Source organism: Ambystoma mexicanum, chromosome 7p, assembly GCF_040938575.1.
Source record: "Ambystoma mexicanum isolate Mex_15411 chromosome 7p, UKY_AmexF1_1, whole genome shotgun sequence".
In the NCBI taxonomy this organism is placed as follows: Eukaryota; Metazoa; Chordata; class Amphibia; order Caudata; family Ambystomatidae; genus Ambystoma; species Ambystoma mexicanum.
In genome coordinates this window covers 601,900,764-601,907,285 of record NC_090939.1, presented here as the reverse complement: position 1 = coordinate 601,907,285, position 6,522 = coordinate 601,900,764, and positions in this window count along the sequence as shown.

The window sequence follows — 6,522 nt, the reverse complement described above, 5'->3', positions numbered from 1 at the left end:
GCAAACCTAGTTCTGTGACCTGCTGGTTGCATGTATACGTGCAACTGGTGCTCAACTCATGAGCTTATCAGCCTGTTGCTTTATACTGGCTTCCCTGAAAGTGAGATGGCGGCAAACTACAATATTCCACCTGGTTTGCCCAAATCTCTGCCTGCTACACCACACACTCTGCTTAGTCTCTTAGTTTACCTCCTCTTACATAATGAATGCACAAAGCTAACTAGATGTTTATGCAAATTAGTAATCAATAGTTTCATCCAGTCTGTACATCTACAGATCTACTGCAATACCATACCCCTGCAGTTAGCCGGCAGAGCTCGATTTTTCTCTACGATTATGATTGCATTATATGTTTGCACCTGTGGCAGATGTTAAGATGGATTTCTAAACTCTGACCTGGTGGGCAGAAGTTTAGGGGGCCACCCTCTGTTTAGTGAAACAGGGGAACCTTCTGGACAAGTCAGACCAATCTAGGTAGCTTGGCAGGCGGTCAAGACTAAGTCTCAGGAGGGGTGAGAGTGATCGGATGCCCACAATGAGCACACACAGTAACAAACCACAAATTACTCTTAGACAAGTATATATGAAAAATATCTATACATTTATTGTCGGCCGGACCAATTGACACAAGTAAACTTTAGTTATGCAAAAACAGTTACCACACAAAATACTGTACTATACAGCATATAAACAATATGTTTTCCAATGCTACAAAGGAGGAACATACAGCCACAACTAATAAAGAGAAGGGTGAATTAAAACACAGGGACCATCAGGCAATTCCTCAGAGTCGTTCCCTAACTTTCGAGTCCAGCCCTAAGAAGTGTGAAGCCTTGTGCTCAAAAGTACCATTATGCGTAAAAATGCACGATCGCGCAAGTGAAGCTGAAAACTGGTCTTCTTGGGAGGGCTGTAGCAAGTCAGGAACGGGCTTGAGGCGTTGAAGAATTGGTTCCCACTATTTGAGTAGGATCTGGCCTTGGTGGCAACCCAGCCAAGATCGAATACCTTTAGGGGATATTTGTGCGTAAAAGGGATCAGTTGTGCCATGGGGCCACTGGTAAGTGATGCAAGTACTCACGGACCCTCGGCACAGTCCGGACCAAACTTTGCCAGTTTAGTCGAGGTCGCTAGTAGGTTAGACTCCTGCAGTTTCGCGGCGCTCCGGCTCTCAGTGGCTGCAGGATAGACCGATCGTCTGTGCCGGGACAGTTGACGTTTCTCAGCTTCCAAAGAAGGTATGAAGAAAATTCTGGTGCAGCGGGCATCAGGGTACAGGAGAGCAGAACGGCAAGGCACCTATAGCGACCGTCACCAACAGGTACTGAAGCCGGAATCACAGATGTGGGCTGCATTATGCGCTTTCCTAATTCGGAACTCAGAGGAGCTAGGCTTGTGTAATCCGCCAGGAGAGGGCACAGGACCACAAGCAAGCAATGTCCCAAGTCTCGGGTTTCAACTCGAGACGGCAGCGGTTCTGCGGGATACCCTGAGGTAGAGCTGGACAGTTCACTGTATGGCCCAGGAACACTTCCAAAGGTGCTCATTCGGTGGGTAAGCAGAGGACGCCGAGAGTAGTTGTTCCCACTACTCCAAAGGGGCAAAGCACAATGGCAAGCCTTCTTGATTGATGAAGAAAACAGGGGTCTGATGGGCCACAAAGGGCGAAGGGTGACAAAACCTTGTAGAGTGGCTCCGGCAGTTTCACAAGTCGGTTTCTTTGTGCAGGATACTTTGCTCCATCTGAAGTACGGGAAGAACTCAGGTGATTGTCCGAGAATGGATGTAGAGCCCCTTCTCTTATCCAAGATTAGCAATCGAGGACTTCCAATAGAAGATCTGCTCACATGCAGGCATCCCAGTCGTAGACCAATCATGGTCCGCAGTGTTCTCAGTCATTCAGGCACTCCAGACATCCTGGCACCAGTAGTGTGGATTGTGACCAGACAGTCCCAACCCGCTTCCTGTGTGGGATGTTTTAACACCACTAGTCCAGGCCCTGCAACATTACTGTGCATTGCTTGCATCAGAAATATCAGAATTGGCTGCCGGAAAGCATGCTGCTCGCTAAAAATCACCCAGAAGTGTGCAGGAAAAATCTGAAAAATAGGCCGCCATCCACTTTTGCCTATGTCATTGGTAACACAGGAGACCACTGCCAAAACAAATCATTTGGCTGCCCACAGAGCAAAATCATTGCAAGGGAAACACAGAGCTGTGTGGAAATCCGTTTTTCTTGGTTGTCAAATTTGCAAAAAATCATGGCTCACAAAACACCCAAAAGATCCAACCTCCTTGTTGGGTGTTGAACATCATTCTGCTTCAAGAATCCACATAAATATAATGTCAGCAAAAGTATATTTTATCAGAACAAAATCCACTTTTAAAGATACTTGCTGGAAAGAAATATGTCAAAAATGGGTGCAATACTGTTACTTGCCTCTGTCAGACGCTGGCGATCTCTAAATCTTGCAGGTGAAACTTGTGTCTCAAAAGCTAAATATGCCAAAGAAGGGACTTCCATCAAATGCAATATAGGTTGCCACACATTGATTTTCATGTTGAAAAAGACTGGAATTGAAGATATGTGTGCTTATTTAAATATAAGGTAACCTGATTCAGCTAAAACTTCAAAGAGGTTTTTCTTCACTGAGAACACACCACCCTGTTCATTCCCACCAAAAGGAGAGAATATCTCATGGGGTTGCTAAGGAGAAGGGGAGGAGACTTCCTCTGCTGCTCTGGGAAAGAGACAATGGGTTCCTTGAACTGAAAGAAAATGCTAATTCTGGTGTGACTGACACCAACTGCCCAGGAAGACAAGCCCATGTGACTCTCTGGCTCAGCCAAGCCTTGGAGGCGGGCCAGACTGAAAATGTGGATTTCAAACTGAAGTAACTGTATGTTTGTGGAAAAGACTTATAGCAAATTGTACTGAACTGGTAAAAACATGGGATTTGTAGGTTATTAAAATGCAAAGTTCGCTCACAGTTTAAAACTAATCTGGAATCTGTGCGACATTCAGAGACTAAAACACGAAAAAGTTAATATTCTAGCTATTGTGAATATGTTAGGAACATGAACATTTCCAGGAATATGCCCAGATGGTATGTGCATGCATGTGTAAAAATTGGTACAGAACTGACACTGAGTAACTGCCCAAAAGCGCAAAAAACTGTCATTTGTGAACCAAAACTCGTAGGAAGATAAGATTTTGACAGAAACGTACCTTAGTCAATCTGTCATGTAAATATGTATTATTAACAAGTTGTGCATATTGGAAGTATGTTTTTGGGAAAAATAGATTTTCTGGGTAAGAACAAAGGTGAGGGATTTTTTCTGGACCCTAAACACCGTGTCACTCTGACACATCATGACACACTGTTCCTTTCTCAAATCAGGAGATAGGGAATTCTCTGACCTATCAGATTCTTAGAGGGTTGGGCATAGTATAATCAGCCTACCCACCCCCTTGGAAAATCGATAAATAGGGACTGTTGAGGACCCAGACACACACACATTCACTCATCACTGATCTACCAGCGAAGCGCCCTGCAGGAAGAAACCAGACTCCAGAACCAGACTCCAGAACCCTGAAGCAGAGGCCTAACCCAAAAAAGCTGAACCCTTCTCAGCAGGCCTTTAAAAATCTTGCAACCTGGTTTTAACCCCTAAACTTCCACGGGGCCTAAACCATTCAACAACCTGGCTGAGCTGTTTTGCTGCTTCTGGCCAAGAACCCTTGCTAGAACCCAAGATCCAGATCAGTCCAGCAGAGCTGTAACCCAGAACCCGTCGGATCCAGTCCAAGAGGCCGTGCAGACCAGAGTGCCTTGCTGAGAGCAGTCCAGGTGTCCTGAATCCTGTACGGTGGTGAGCGAAGTCCAGTCCAAACCTTTGACCAGATCTTTGATGGGCCCATTCCATTCCAAAGCCATAGTAGTGAGTATTTAGCATAGAACTGTCCATAGTCATCTAACCCAATCCAACCCATTCCAACATATCCAGACTATATTATTGAATCTCTTTTATCTATCCTAGATCCTTCTCATCCACATAATCCTGTGATAATTGTAGTGATAAGCATCTTGGCGCTAATATATATTTTCTGGAGAAAGGAAATTGTCTCAGGCAGATGGAAACCATCCGGAGGCGCCTCTGGATAGGTGGCTGTGCTGTCCGTGTAGTTTGCGGCTCCATAGACTCTCTAGTGTTAAGAAATCTTTGTTCCCAATCTTCAACAGCGCATCTTTCATTTTGAAATCTAGACTGTTGAGAAAAATCAACTTTGACTAAAACCTCTGTAACTTTTGAACCGTACGTGCTAGGAACGAAATTTAAATGACATTTTGACATCCTCAGCTTTAAAAAACGAACTAAGAACCGCATTCCAACTCCTTATAGTTTTCCGTAATCGCATTTCTCGCGCGCGGAAAAGTTGCCGCAAATTTGCATTTGGCTCAATTTCACCACATGTAAAAACAGCTATTTCTTGCTTTCAACTTCTGAATTTCGTTTTCCATCTGTTAATCGTCCAACAATCATTGCTAGTGTTGACCTGAACCAATCCAAAGCAACTCTCACTAGTGCTGAATCCCATTTAGTGAATTAAAGTCATTTTTAGCATTTTCAATACATTACTAAATCACATTCAAAAGCAATTGACCTGTTTTAAAGTCATTACTGTTCTCTCTAAGCTTGCTGGGGGGAATCGGGATTGAACTGCAATTGTTGATTCTTATTCCTGAAACCTGTGTGCCCTCATTCCATCTCTTCATATTGCATTTTGGGGGGAGTGAGTAATAACAGGGGGAAAGAGTGATCACCTTGTCTTTGACTGAATTCATATCAAGTTTATTTCTGTGTTGCATTCTTTCCTATCATTGAATTTCCTTGAACCCATACAAAGTTATTCTCTGCTACATTATTCTTCCTATTCCTACTCCTAATTAAGAGATTGTTGATATTGTAATATTACCCATTGCTGATCATTGTTCATATTCATAATAGTGTGGTATTCATATATTATCCATATAGTGTGATATATATTGTTCAAATCTTTTAATTTGCAAAACAAACCTTCTTCTTGGTTCAGTGAGACCGGGGGGATTCAAAGAGAGGGGCGTTTATATAAGGGTACATCATCCAGAAATAAAAGAGCTTTTGACATAAAAATATATAAATAAGGGTTTCCATTGGGCATCCCATACTAGGCATTGACTTAGTTGGAGTGCTGGGTTGAAACCACTTACACCTGGGCACACACATGTGACAGGCAAAATCCTGCAAAAGAGATCAGTTTTCGCGGGAGACTGCATGCCCAAGTAAGGAAAACCCACGTTACTCGACCTGGGTGAAGGCAAGGGACAAACGGCCATGGGATAGAACTAAATACTTAGTGGCTCGGCCATTTTCAGACCTGGCCACAGACTTGAACCGAAGGCAGTAAACACAGTGAGATTCAGTAAAAAGAAATAAAACACTATTAAACTGCCACCACTTCGTCCCAGGCAAACTAGTACAATCACCAAAAAATCCTTTGAGGAAGTCTCGGGCCATAAAACAAAAAGGGACCCAGTGCATGGTACTGGAAGGTACACTGTTAAAAAGTTACCAAGAAATGGCAACATAGTCAAAGACTACGGTAAACATAGATTCCCAGTACTGACAGTCTGAAGGACGTGTCGGTTTCCCCATAACAAGTGAGCAAAAGTTCAGGGGAGTTCAGTTGAAGGCTGGGCTCCACTGGAAGAAGTCAGGGTAGGAAAGCCAAACAAAAGCAAAAGGTTTGCGGTGGTCCACAAATGGAGGGAAAATTACACATAAATGAAATACTTCCTAACAGGAGAGAGTTGGCCAAACGGTTTTCAGAGCCTTTTAATCATATCTAATTATTTGTGTCCATTCATGCATCTAACCTTTTACATTTTACAGATGCTCATCTAGGGTTTGCAAAGTCTACTTGCCCGCTCCCATAGACAAGTAGATTTTATGAAAGGTGAGTACCATTTGCAGGGGATGTTTTAAGCTTTTATGCAACGTTTACTTTGCAATAAATATCAAATAAAAGTTTCACTGTGCATGGCCTGCCTCTGGGTGGCAGCAGTGTGACAAACAGCAAGTGGGTTTTGGCGACATTTCCCATTTTACAGAAAGCACATTTACATTTTTGTCATCTGTTGCTATGGGTCTGTAACACTTACCTCTGGTGCCCTGCAGGAGTGCCTGGTCTGGTTTGCCAGATGTGTGGTCCTGAGTCGTGGCTGTGGGGGTCCAACCCACTCCTTCCCCCAACCGGTCTGCTGATGGCAACTGCCCAGCGTACGGTTAGGTTGGGAGTGATGTGGAGGTTCTTGGTGTGGAGATTCTGGAGCGGGACCTTCTGGATGTATGGATCTACTGATGGGTAACAACAAGAAGGTAAGCAATTGGGTCTAAGCTCTCCCCCCACCTCACTAGTCTTCCCCGAAATGTACTGGCTGGCAGGCTTTATGGGCAGGCGCTCACCTTGTTACTCTATAG